Raw genomic sequence first — 11,063 nt, forward strand, 5'->3', positions numbered from 1 at the left:
TGCCTATGCAGGGGGTCGGACTCAATGATCTATTGAGGTCCCTTCCGACCCTAACATCTATGAATCTATGAATCTATGAACCAGGCAACTTTGAAATAAAAAGACTTTTGGAAACTTAATCTGTGCCTAATCTGGACAAAACAAACTATTCCAAACAGGAAATTTTACCACACCTTCAGCTCTCCTGTGAACTATGAGTTTTCATTTCTACCTGGGGGAACTTTCAATCTCTTCTCTCATCTATGCTCAATGAAGGGTGAGTGTGACCAAAAGCTTGCAAATAAATCCAATAATTTGTTTGCTAATATACCATTGGTCTAATAGAAGATATCACCTCCTCCATGAGTTTTGATTCTTTTTGCCTCTAGACTAATATGGCTACAACCCGGATACCTGTCACAAGAGTTACGGCCTTTACCCAGGAGACTGTGAATTCATTCCTCAATGTCTTGTGAGCTACAAATTGTAAGTCCAGGAAACACTGCATGGCCTGGAACTAGGACAGCTCTGGGATTTGAATTTGAGAGAGACACTTAAGCATGCCCCATGGCACAACTGAGGGCCTACTCCCTTATCACTGTTCTACAACATGTGGTAGGTGAGTTGGGGAGGTCACCAGGGATGCATAAGTAGGCAGCACTGTATGTCGCAGTGGGCCTCATACAGATGGGCTGTTGGGCTAAGCTGAACAAAACTCCCCTAATGCTTGGTGGCTCGGAGCTTCAGGGGAGTGTGATCTGTGCAAAGCAAGTGCAAACTCTCTTGTTTACAAGCAATTCTGCCGAAGTGAGAGAAATACAGATGTTGCCCGAAGTGGCAGGTGATAGGGAGGTTATGAAGAAGTTGTGGTCAGTTCCAGGGAACTGCAAATATTATCAGAAAACAACAAGTCCATTGGAGGTGTTGGTGGGGTGTGGAAGATCTTCCCTGGATTAAAACTGAGGGAGGATTAAAGAGCAATGTCTGTTGGTTCAGAGGTCAAAGGGAAGGAATTGGAGCAAAGCGGGGCTTCCTAGGACAGGACACATCCCCTAACCTGGTGCTGTCTGCAACAGCTGGCTTCTGCCCCAGGAGGAGGGGATTAATAACTACTCAGTTCTGCATATCCTTCGGGCATCAACTGGATTTTGATTCTGGAAAACGACCTCCCTCCCCCCAGCAAATCTCAGACTCTGCAGGGTTTCCTCAGTTTGCAGACTGAAATGGGTTTGCTGTCTCTGCAGGAGCACAATGTCTGCTGTTGCCAGCCATCAGAAACACTTTTCTCACCAGACCCGCTAGGAGGAGAAAAGCCAGATCCGGTTTGTTACATGAAACAGAAATACAATCTGCCTGCTGAAATCTACCAGCGTACCAACAACGAATTACTTTGAAAACTGCATGAAGTTATTGTGCTCTGCTCGAAAGAGTCAGCCGTACCACAAGCTGTCTATGATGCAAATCTGTTTATATAATTATACACAAACAAAGGGCATAGAAGCGAGTGGGACAGCTATAGAGGAATCTCCCTGTTGGACTCTGTCAAAAAAAGTTGTCACTTGTGTGGCGGGCTTGACGCTTTTGCAAGGCAAGCCTGGCTTGGAGAAGGACACTTCGAATTGGTGGAACATCTGTACCGATCAGGTAACAGCTGGGATGGTCTTGCCCTGCCCCTGCTAGGAGGTGTGGGGGCGAGGAGCCCCCGGACCTGATTGAAGACTGTGCATTGCAGGTCTCGCAGACTTCATGGGCAGGGGCCTCTGGCGTAAATAAAAGTGCAGCGTGCTCAGCATGCTGGGCAGAGACAGCGAGGGACATTGGAGAGGGAAGAGCTTCCACCTGGATCCCTTCTTCACCCCAGCGGTGCGCAGGCTGGCACATGGGGCTCAGGCTCTGGGAGCTGTGCTGAGGCGGCTCAAACCTGCATCCTCAGTGGAGGGCTGGACAGAGTGGTGTGCAGACCAGCACACGGAGAGCTGGCACTGGGAGCACCTTGAGGCTGCTTGGGGCCACGCAGTGTGCATATGGAAAACCTGTCCTAGGAGCAGCTCGAGGCTGCTCAGGTTAGCCCCAGAGTAAGCCACGTAACTGGAGCCCCGCAATGTGGCCTGGCCAAAGAAGTAAGGGAGCCCTAGGGCCTAGAGCAGGGCTGAGAAAAGGGGAGGCCTAGCCATAAAGCTAGGTAAACCCAGCCAGCAGCAACTAGGTTCCCTGCCACGAGAGCTGAAAGAACCCTCGGTGCCCAAAGCGGGGCGCAGGGCGAGGATGGGAGGTCTCGGAGTGATGCAGACAATGCTGGTGTGGCCTCTGATTGAGCGAAGGACTCTGAGGCCCAGTCGACCGCTCCACAAAGAAAACTGTAAGTTGCTGGTGGAGTCGGCTCCCGCAGGCATTCCTGGAATAAGGCAATGCCCCCCCAAGTAAATAGTTAAGAACATTGGCTATAGAGGAAAGTTGACTATAGTTGACTCCATAATTGACTCTATAGTTGACTCTATAGTTCCTCTATAGTTGACTATAGAGGAAAGAGGGACCTGTGCTCAAATCACCAGTGTCCCTCTCACAGTACTATCTCCTGCCTTATCTATCCCCTCCAATTGAGGACCAGCATACCCTTGGGTGTTCCTGGGTTACATGTACATTATAGTTCCTAGTGTGCAATCCCTAGGGGAAGGAATCAATCCTCAAAGTCAATGCAGTTTTCACTCAGGATAGCATCACTCAGGATGCTCCACCATTGATATGATATTTTCAGTCAATCAACTGCAAGAGAAGTGTAGAGAAAAATGAATGTCACTATACATAGGCTTCATGGATATGATGAAGGCCTTTGATGTGATGTACAGACAAGGCCTGTTTACTATTCTGAAGAAACTGGGTTGTCCCCCTGTGGCAGGGCACTGTTGGTGCCTGACACTTTAAGGGCTGAGCCAAGTAGCCAGCAGGTGCTTAATTTAGCACCTTAATTTAATTTTAGATCCATGGCTGCCTACATAAACAGAGCAGTTCACTGCTGGCAAGCCAGGCAGTAACATGGTCTGGCTGCAAGGCTGCATGCAACATCCTGGAGCTAAGGGCAGGAGCTGTAGGGGATGGTTTGGAGGCTCCTGGTCCTGGGCATGACTTAAAACTGCATCCTTCTAGGAGTGGGTGGCCTGGCGGGGCTCTCAGTGGCACAGGAGCTCCCAGAAAATGCCAGGTCAGTTATCACCCTGGTGAAAGGTGAGTAGGGTCACCTTAACCCCAGCCCTCCCCTTCGCTTGGGCCATATTCCATCGGAGCAGGGTAGGCCAGGTAAGCTTCTGGAGGTGCCTGAGCCTGCTGGGGGAGTGACCCTTCAGGGCCAGGCACGCTTCCAGGAGCACCTGAGCCAGGAATGGGTGACCCCGATCCCTAAGTAAAGGCAGGAGGTGTAAACCCAACCGAGGGATTCCACTGGTCAGTGCTGGGGCAAGCACCGGAAGGGTCAAAAGGGCCAGGGGCCCACCACAAGGGATGTCCATGATGAGTAAAGAAGCTTGGGGTCCCAACTGGCCTAAGATGGAACCAGGGCTTACAGAAGCCAAAGGTCCCATAAGTGGGGCCACAGCTGATGGGTGAAGGGGACGGTTGAGCCAACTGCCTGAGATGCCATCTGTGAGGCTTGAGCCATGGTGTAGGGGTGGAACAGAGCTGTGGATACTCCCCCGCAATATTGGGGTGTATAAATGGGCAGCCTCCCACCTAATACTCAATTATGTTCCATCAAGGCCTGGCAGGAGAGACAGGTGGGCGGTGGCATGCCCAGAGGCAGGTTGGGAAACTAGCCCTGTGGCTAGTCAGGGACCCCCACTTTGCCACACCCTCCAAAGGGAGGAACATTATTTGCTCACTACATCAATGTATAAAGGCAACTGTAGTGCATGAAAACAAAGAGTCAAATGGATTTGACATCAGCAATGGGGTGTGTTTTAGCCCCTGTGCTCTTCAACATCTACTCTTCCTTCCTTCTTCTACATGCATTGAAAGACAGCAATGGTGACATTTATTTTTGAACCAGACTAGACGGAGGCATGTTCAACATTGCAAGGTTTAGAATGAAAACCAAGATGAAAGAGGAGGTTGTGAGATATTTCCTGTTTGCAGATCATGTGGCCTTGGTTGTACACAGTGAATCTTCCCTGCAAGATCTCTTGGGCAGACTTCCTGGTTGACAATTAGTCTCAAGAAGACTGTGATTATGTACCACAGGGTGGAAGAACCGGTGCCTGACATCACCCTGGAGGGTAAATCTTTTGGCGTTGTCCACAGCTTTTCCTACTTGAGATTTATGACCAGCAGAAATCTTGACCTTCGGACTCAGCGGTCCAAGAGAATCGCAAAGGCAGCTAACAATATCAGGCTATTCCAGAAACGTTTATGGAATAACAACAAACTATCAGCTAAGGTGAAAAGGCAAATCTACGAGACTTACATGCTGTCATCCCTGCTTTATGGTTCAGCAATGTGAGCTACATAGGATAGGTACATCAGGAGACTGAACAGTATCCACGTGAGATGACTGCGCAAGATCCTGAAAATAAAGTGGGAAGACTGTGGCAGAATGCCACCTCTGTCTCTCCCCAAAAACTCTACTCTGTGGCAATTTGGTTAACATGGGCCCTGCAGAAGGCAGACATCCTATCTCTTTAGGTAACCTGAGTTGGATACATTCCTGTGGGAGTGGAGAAACCTGTTCCCTGTACCTATGTGACTGGCATCACATACCTGGGTGAGGGGCTTACGCTCCCTATTGTTCTAAGCAATGCCAACCTGACTGGGAGGGGGCTAGAGACCCTGCCAGTCTACCCGGCAACCAGTGATACATTTCAAATTGGTTGGTTGGCAGCCAAAAGGTGCTAGCCTCCATTGGACCAGGTAAATGAGGTCATAAGGGCTATATAAGTTAAGAACTGCCCAGGAGGAGGAGCAGTAGCCATGATGAAAACTCAGAAAGAGAAGAGCTGGACCATCTGAAACTTGCTTCCTTTCTTGAAACTCATGATCAGTGAACTGCCTGCCTCCAGAGGGAATCTCCACCTGCCTCTGGATGATACTTGTGAGTAAGCTACCTGAGATCTAACTAGATATATAGCTTGTAGTAACTCAGGTGTGTGATCAAAGGCTACCCAGACACCCTGTTTGCTCTATGGGAGTTCTCTGATATTGCTCAACCCTGTACCCTATTCCAGACCAACTCCTTGTAACCAATAAAATGCTCCTTTGTACCTAGCGTGGGAGACTTATTGGGAGTGGGTCTAGATTATGCTTTGTGTCCCCTTGGTTCAGCTGACTAAGGGAAACCACTATTTTTTGCTTCAGACTGAGAGAAGCACCCCAAGTTCTTGAAGTGGGTCAAGTACCCTCAAGTCCTATACCTTTAAGTCCTAAACGCCCTATATCGACTAAGGAAAAACACAGAGTAATTTCTCCAGTGCAAGGAACTCAGCAACAGCATCACAGGTCAGAATTTGTTTACACTGTGGATTATCATTTGAAATCAGTGGCTTCATCATGTGAATTCATCTTTGCACTCCTAACAATGTTAACAATGCGTGGCACCCTGCAGCACCCTTTAAAAGAATCTCAAGACACCTCAGGATGCCATAGCACCCTGGTTGGGAATCAATGAGCTAACCTGAGCCAGGCATCCCAAGTGCTTGGACACACACAGCTGCAGGGCCGTGAGGCATAGTGTGGCTAGAAGGGGCATTGGGAGCTTGCCGAAGACATCTGTGAGGAGGGTATTTGTGGGTATTATTTGCGAGCATTTGGGGCTACCAAGCCCTGGAAGGGAGAGGGGCTAAGTAGCCTAGTGGAGCCAAAGGGGACAAGTGCCCTGGAGGACTCGATGGGACCTGGAGGCCCAGGGGGAAAATGAAGCTATCAGCCGGATCTGATGTGCCTGAGGGGTCAATGAGACAGCTGAGCCCACGTGGTTGGCAAGTGCCTGCTGCAGGAGCACACAGAAAGGAAACACTGCATGGCCCAGAACTAGGACAACTCCGGGGCTCAATTTTGAGACAGGCACCTAAGGCTGCCCCGTGGCAGAACAGAAGACCTACCCGCTTGTTATCATCCTACAGCATGTGGCAGGTGAGTTGGGGAGGTCACCACAGCTCTGGACACATAGGCAGCACTGTATGTCATGGGGGGCTTTGCACAGATGGGCAGTTGGGCTAAGCTGAACATAGCTCCCCTAGTGCTTGGATGCTCCCAGCTGCTAGGGTGCTTGAGCTGTACAGAGCTGTGGGATTGGGAAACCAAGGCAGTTTCCAACCATGCTATGAGGCTTGTTTACCAGCTGGTCTGCAGAGGTGACAGAAATGCGGATGTTGCCCTAAGGGGCAGGTGACAGGAAGGTTATGAAGAAAGTGTGGTCAGTTCCAGGGAACTGCAAATATTATCAGGAAGCAGCCAGTTCATGGGAGCTGCTGCGGGGTGTGGAGGGTCTTTTCTGGGTTGAAAGGGGAAGAGGAGAAAGCAATGTCTGTTGGTTCAGAGCACCAAGCAAAGGAATTGGATTTATGCAGGTCTCCCTAGGACAGGGCACAGCCCCAAACGTGGTGATGACTACAACAGCTGGCTTTGTGTCCCAGCAGCAAGGGATTAATCACTGCTCAGTTCTGCCCGTCCTTGGGGCATCAACTGGATTTTGCTGCTGGAAGACTGCCTCCGTCCACCAGCAAGTCTCAGACTCTTCAAGGTTTCCTCTGTTTGCAAACTGAAATGGGTTTGCTACTTCAGAAGGAGCAGAATGCCTGCTGTTGCCAGCCATCCCAAACACTCTTCTCAGCAGACCCCCTGGGAGGTGAAAAGCCAGATCTGGTTTCTTACATGAAACAGAAATACAACTCGCCTGCTGAAATCTACTGGCGTACCAATGACGAACTACTTAAAAAGCTGCAAGAAGTCCTAGTGCTCTTCTGGAAAGAGGAAGCCGTACCGCAAGCTTTCAAATATGCTTGGTTTGTATACTTCTACACAAACAAAGAGGATAGAAGTGACAGACAACTGTAGAGGCATCTCTGTGTTGAACTTCTTCAGGAAAGTTGTCCCTAGCTTTATACTTCCTAGGTTGCAATCTCTCGTTGAAAGAATCTATCCTGAAAGTCAATGCAGTTTTTGATGAGGATGCTCCACCTTTGATATGATGTTTTCAGTCAAGCAACTGCAAGAGAAATGTGGAAGACAATGCATACCACTGTACATAGCTTTCATCAATGTAATGAAGGCCTTGGATATAGCCACGACACAGGGCCTCTTTAGTGGTCTGAAGAAACTGCATTGTCCCCCCAAACTGCAGAGCATTATTTGCTCGCTGCGTCAAGGTATGAAGAAACCGTAGTTCATGAAAACAAAGAATCAAATGCCTTTGACATCAACAACAGGGTGAAAGAGGGGTGTGTCCCAGCCCCGTGCTCTTTAACTTCTCCTTTTCATTTCTTCTTCCACATGCATTCAAAGACAGCTATGTTGGCATTTCTTTTCGAACCATACTAGACAGAGGCATGTTCAACATTGCAAGATTTAGAATGAAAACCAAGGTGAAAGAGCTGGTTCTGCTAGATTTCCTATTTGCAGGTGATGTGGCCTTGGTTGGCCACAGTGAATCTTTCCTGCAAAATCTCTTGGGCAGATTTTCTGTGTTATGCAAGAGCTTTGGGCTGACAACTAGTCTCATGAAGACCGTGATCATATAAGAAGGGGTGGGAAAACCAGTGCCTTACCCTTCACAGTGGTGTCAATCTCTTGGCATCCTCAACAGCTTTTGCTACTTGGGTTTTATTACCAGCAGCAATCTTGACCTTTAGACTGAAGGGAGTACGAGAATAGTAAAAGCAATTAAGTATTTCAGGTTATAACAGAAACTACATGAAATAACAACAAAGTATTAACTAAAGGGAAGAAGCGAATCAACAAGACTTATGTGCCGCCATCCTTGCTTTATGGTTTAGAAATGTGGACTACATATGCTACACACGTAAGGAGACTAAACAGCTTCCACATGAGATGCCTGCACAAGATCCTGAAAATAAAGTGAAGAGACAAAATGCCAAAATGAAAGGTGCTGGAGCGCACACAACTGACACACTTAGAAAACATTATCAAGAAGAGGAGGCTGCAATGGCTCAGACACGTCAGGAGAATGGGAGGAGACCATATCCCCAGGAATCTTTTGTACAGCAAGATTTGAGGCACCTCTTGAAATAGTGGTACTACCACGGAGGGTGACCGCTATGTATGCAAAAATGTTACGAAGTCATATCACATCAATGTAGAAAGCCGGGAGGAGGGTGCCCGATCCTGTCAGCTTTGGAGGGAACATCTGACACTGGGAACAGTTCAACATAAAGGGGCTGTGAGCCAAAGGCTGGAAGCAAAGCAGGAAAGAAGGAAGCAGCCTGCTGTAAACTTGGGCTCCAACTCAGACAACGCATGGATCTGGGAAATTGGTACCAAGTTGTGCCGCTCTCAAATTGGGTTTGTCAGCCACAAGCAGATTCATCACACAGCTGACTAGACCTCTTATGCATACAGCAGGATCCAGAAAATGGACGGTTGTCCCTATGTATTTGGCCATTACCCAAGCAGAAAACTTGTAATTGCAGGAGTTGTCTGATAGCTGGTCAAGCCAGCCAGACCACTGGAGGTCAACTTTTATGGCAGGTGTGCCACGAATGAGCCTCACAACTCCTGAGTCCCCTTCTGGTCCTTTACCCTGCCCAGTCTGCTGCTCTGCTTTCTGCTTCCTGCCCTATCTGTTGCTGTTCCCTCCCTGGTCTACCACGTGCCACACAGAAACTGCCTGAACCAGCCATGGCATACATGCTGCAGGTTGGCTACCTGTGGTTTACACTGCCCATAAACACGCTGAGAGAGAGAGTTGGCAGTGTTTGTCCAGTCAGACAGAAGGCAGAGCAGAGTTCCTTGTTAGTTAATTTGTATATGATTCATATCTCTCAACTCTTTTAGACCCAAGGCATTGCTCTGAATATGTCAGCTCTTAGCTTTCCCTTGTTTTTTGATTATGAGAAAATAATAGAGCAGTGATTCTGTTTCAAGGAAGTCCGAAGGACCCGAGCAGGTCAGACTGTTTTGACATTCTGGATTGCTATTTGAAATCTCTGGGAGTAACTTGTGATTCATATGCAGGCATTTACATACCTAAGAGGGATCATATTGTGTGGCACTACTGGAGGATCTTGTGGCACCCCATGGGTCTGTAGCACCCTTGTTGAGAATCACTGGTCCATAAGGTGCAGCTCTGCTCTACCTTCATCAATAAAAAATCTGATGATTAGTCGATTATGCAGACTCGTGAAACATAACACACGCACTGAACAACATAATGTGCACCAGAGATATAACAGGGTGGCTGTGCACCCTGCGCAGCAGTGGCAGAGTGCCTGCTCTTCCTGCCCCCCTACCCCCAGGCCTGCTGTGTCACTTGACCACATCATAGCTCCACTACTGCAACAGGCAAATATATACATGATAAAAACACCTCACTTGTCCCTTGTCCTTAGCCGTTGATGGAGAACAAACTTGATGGCTGTTAGTTTAACTTGGGGGAATATCTCTGTATGAGGAATCAATGTCTATCCTGCCCCCCTCCATTACCCTTCAACTTTTTAATTCTGAAGGAACCCATCAGAAAATGCCAGCTCGATTTCTATTTGAAATCATTGGCTTCATCATGTGAATCATGTTTGCACTCTCAACAATGCAAACTTTGCACGGAACCCTGCAGCACTCTTGAAACCATCTCCAGGCACCCCAGGGTGCCAAAGCACCCTGGTTGAGAGTCAGTTGCCTAAGCTGAGCAAGACACTCCTCGTGCTTGGACGCTCCCAGCTGCAGGGGTGCCTGAGCTGTGCAGAGCTGTGGGACTGGCAAACAAGGCAGTTGCAAACTCTCTAGGAGGCTTATTTACCAGCTGGTCTGCCAAAGGAGAGAAATGCGGACGCTGCCCGAAGTGGCAGGTGACAGGGAGGTAATGAGGAACGTGTGCTCAGTTCCAGGGAACTGCAGATATTATCAGGAAACAAGAAGTCAGTGGGTGGTGCGGGGAGGTTGTGGGATGTCTTACCTGAATTGCAAGGGCAGGAGGAGTAAACAGCAATGTCAGTTGGTTGAGAGGTAAGAGGGAAGGAATCAGAACAACACAATGCTCCCTAAGAAAGGATGTAGCTTCAAACCTGCTGATTGCTGCAACAACTGACCTGTGTCCCAGGAGCAGGGGATTAATCACTGCTCAGTTCTGCACATCTTTGGGGCATCAAGTGGATTTTGCTGCTGGAGGACTGCCTCCACCCCCACCAGCAAATCTCAGATTCTTCAGAGTATCCTCAGTTTGCAAAATGAAATGGGCTTGTTTTCTCTGCAGGAGCAGAATGCCTGCTGTTGCCAGCCACCCCAAACACTCTTCTCACCAGACCCACTATAGACTGAAAAGCCAGATCCAGCTTGTTACATGAGGCAGAAAAACACCTTTCCTGTGAAATCTACCCATGTGCCAATGATGTATTACTTTGAAACTGCATGAAGTTATACTGCTGTGCTGGAGGGAGGAAGCGGTACTGCAAGCATTCAAAGATGCTCAGTTTGTAAAATTATACACCAACACAGGGGATAGATGTGGCTGTGACGACTCTAGAGGCATCTCCCAGTTGAACTCCATTGGACAAGTTGTCACTGGCATTATACTCTCTAGGGTGCACTCTGTAGGTGAAAGAATACACAGTATCCTGAAAGTCAATGCAGTTTCTTCTCAGAAGGCTTGGGCAACATTCAGGATGCTCCACCATTGATATGATATTTTCAGTCAAGCAACTGCAAGAGAAACATAGAAAAAAAATGAATGCCATTGTACATAGCTTTCCTTGATGTGGTGAAGGCCTTTGATATGGTCAGCAGGCAGGGCCTCTTTCCTGTTCTGAAGAAACTGGGTTTCCCCCGAAACTACGGAACATTATTCACTCACTACATCAAGGTATGAAGGCAACTCTAGTGCATGAAAACAAAGAATCAAATGCCTTTGACATTGGCTGAGCCCCCATGCT

The sequence above is a fragment of the Alligator sinensis genome, unplaced genomic scaffold (assembly GCF_000455745.1).
Source record: "Alligator sinensis unplaced genomic scaffold, ASM45574v1 scaffold1483_1, whole genome shotgun sequence".
NCBI lineage: Eukaryota > Metazoa > Chordata > Crocodylia > Alligatoridae > Alligator > Alligator sinensis.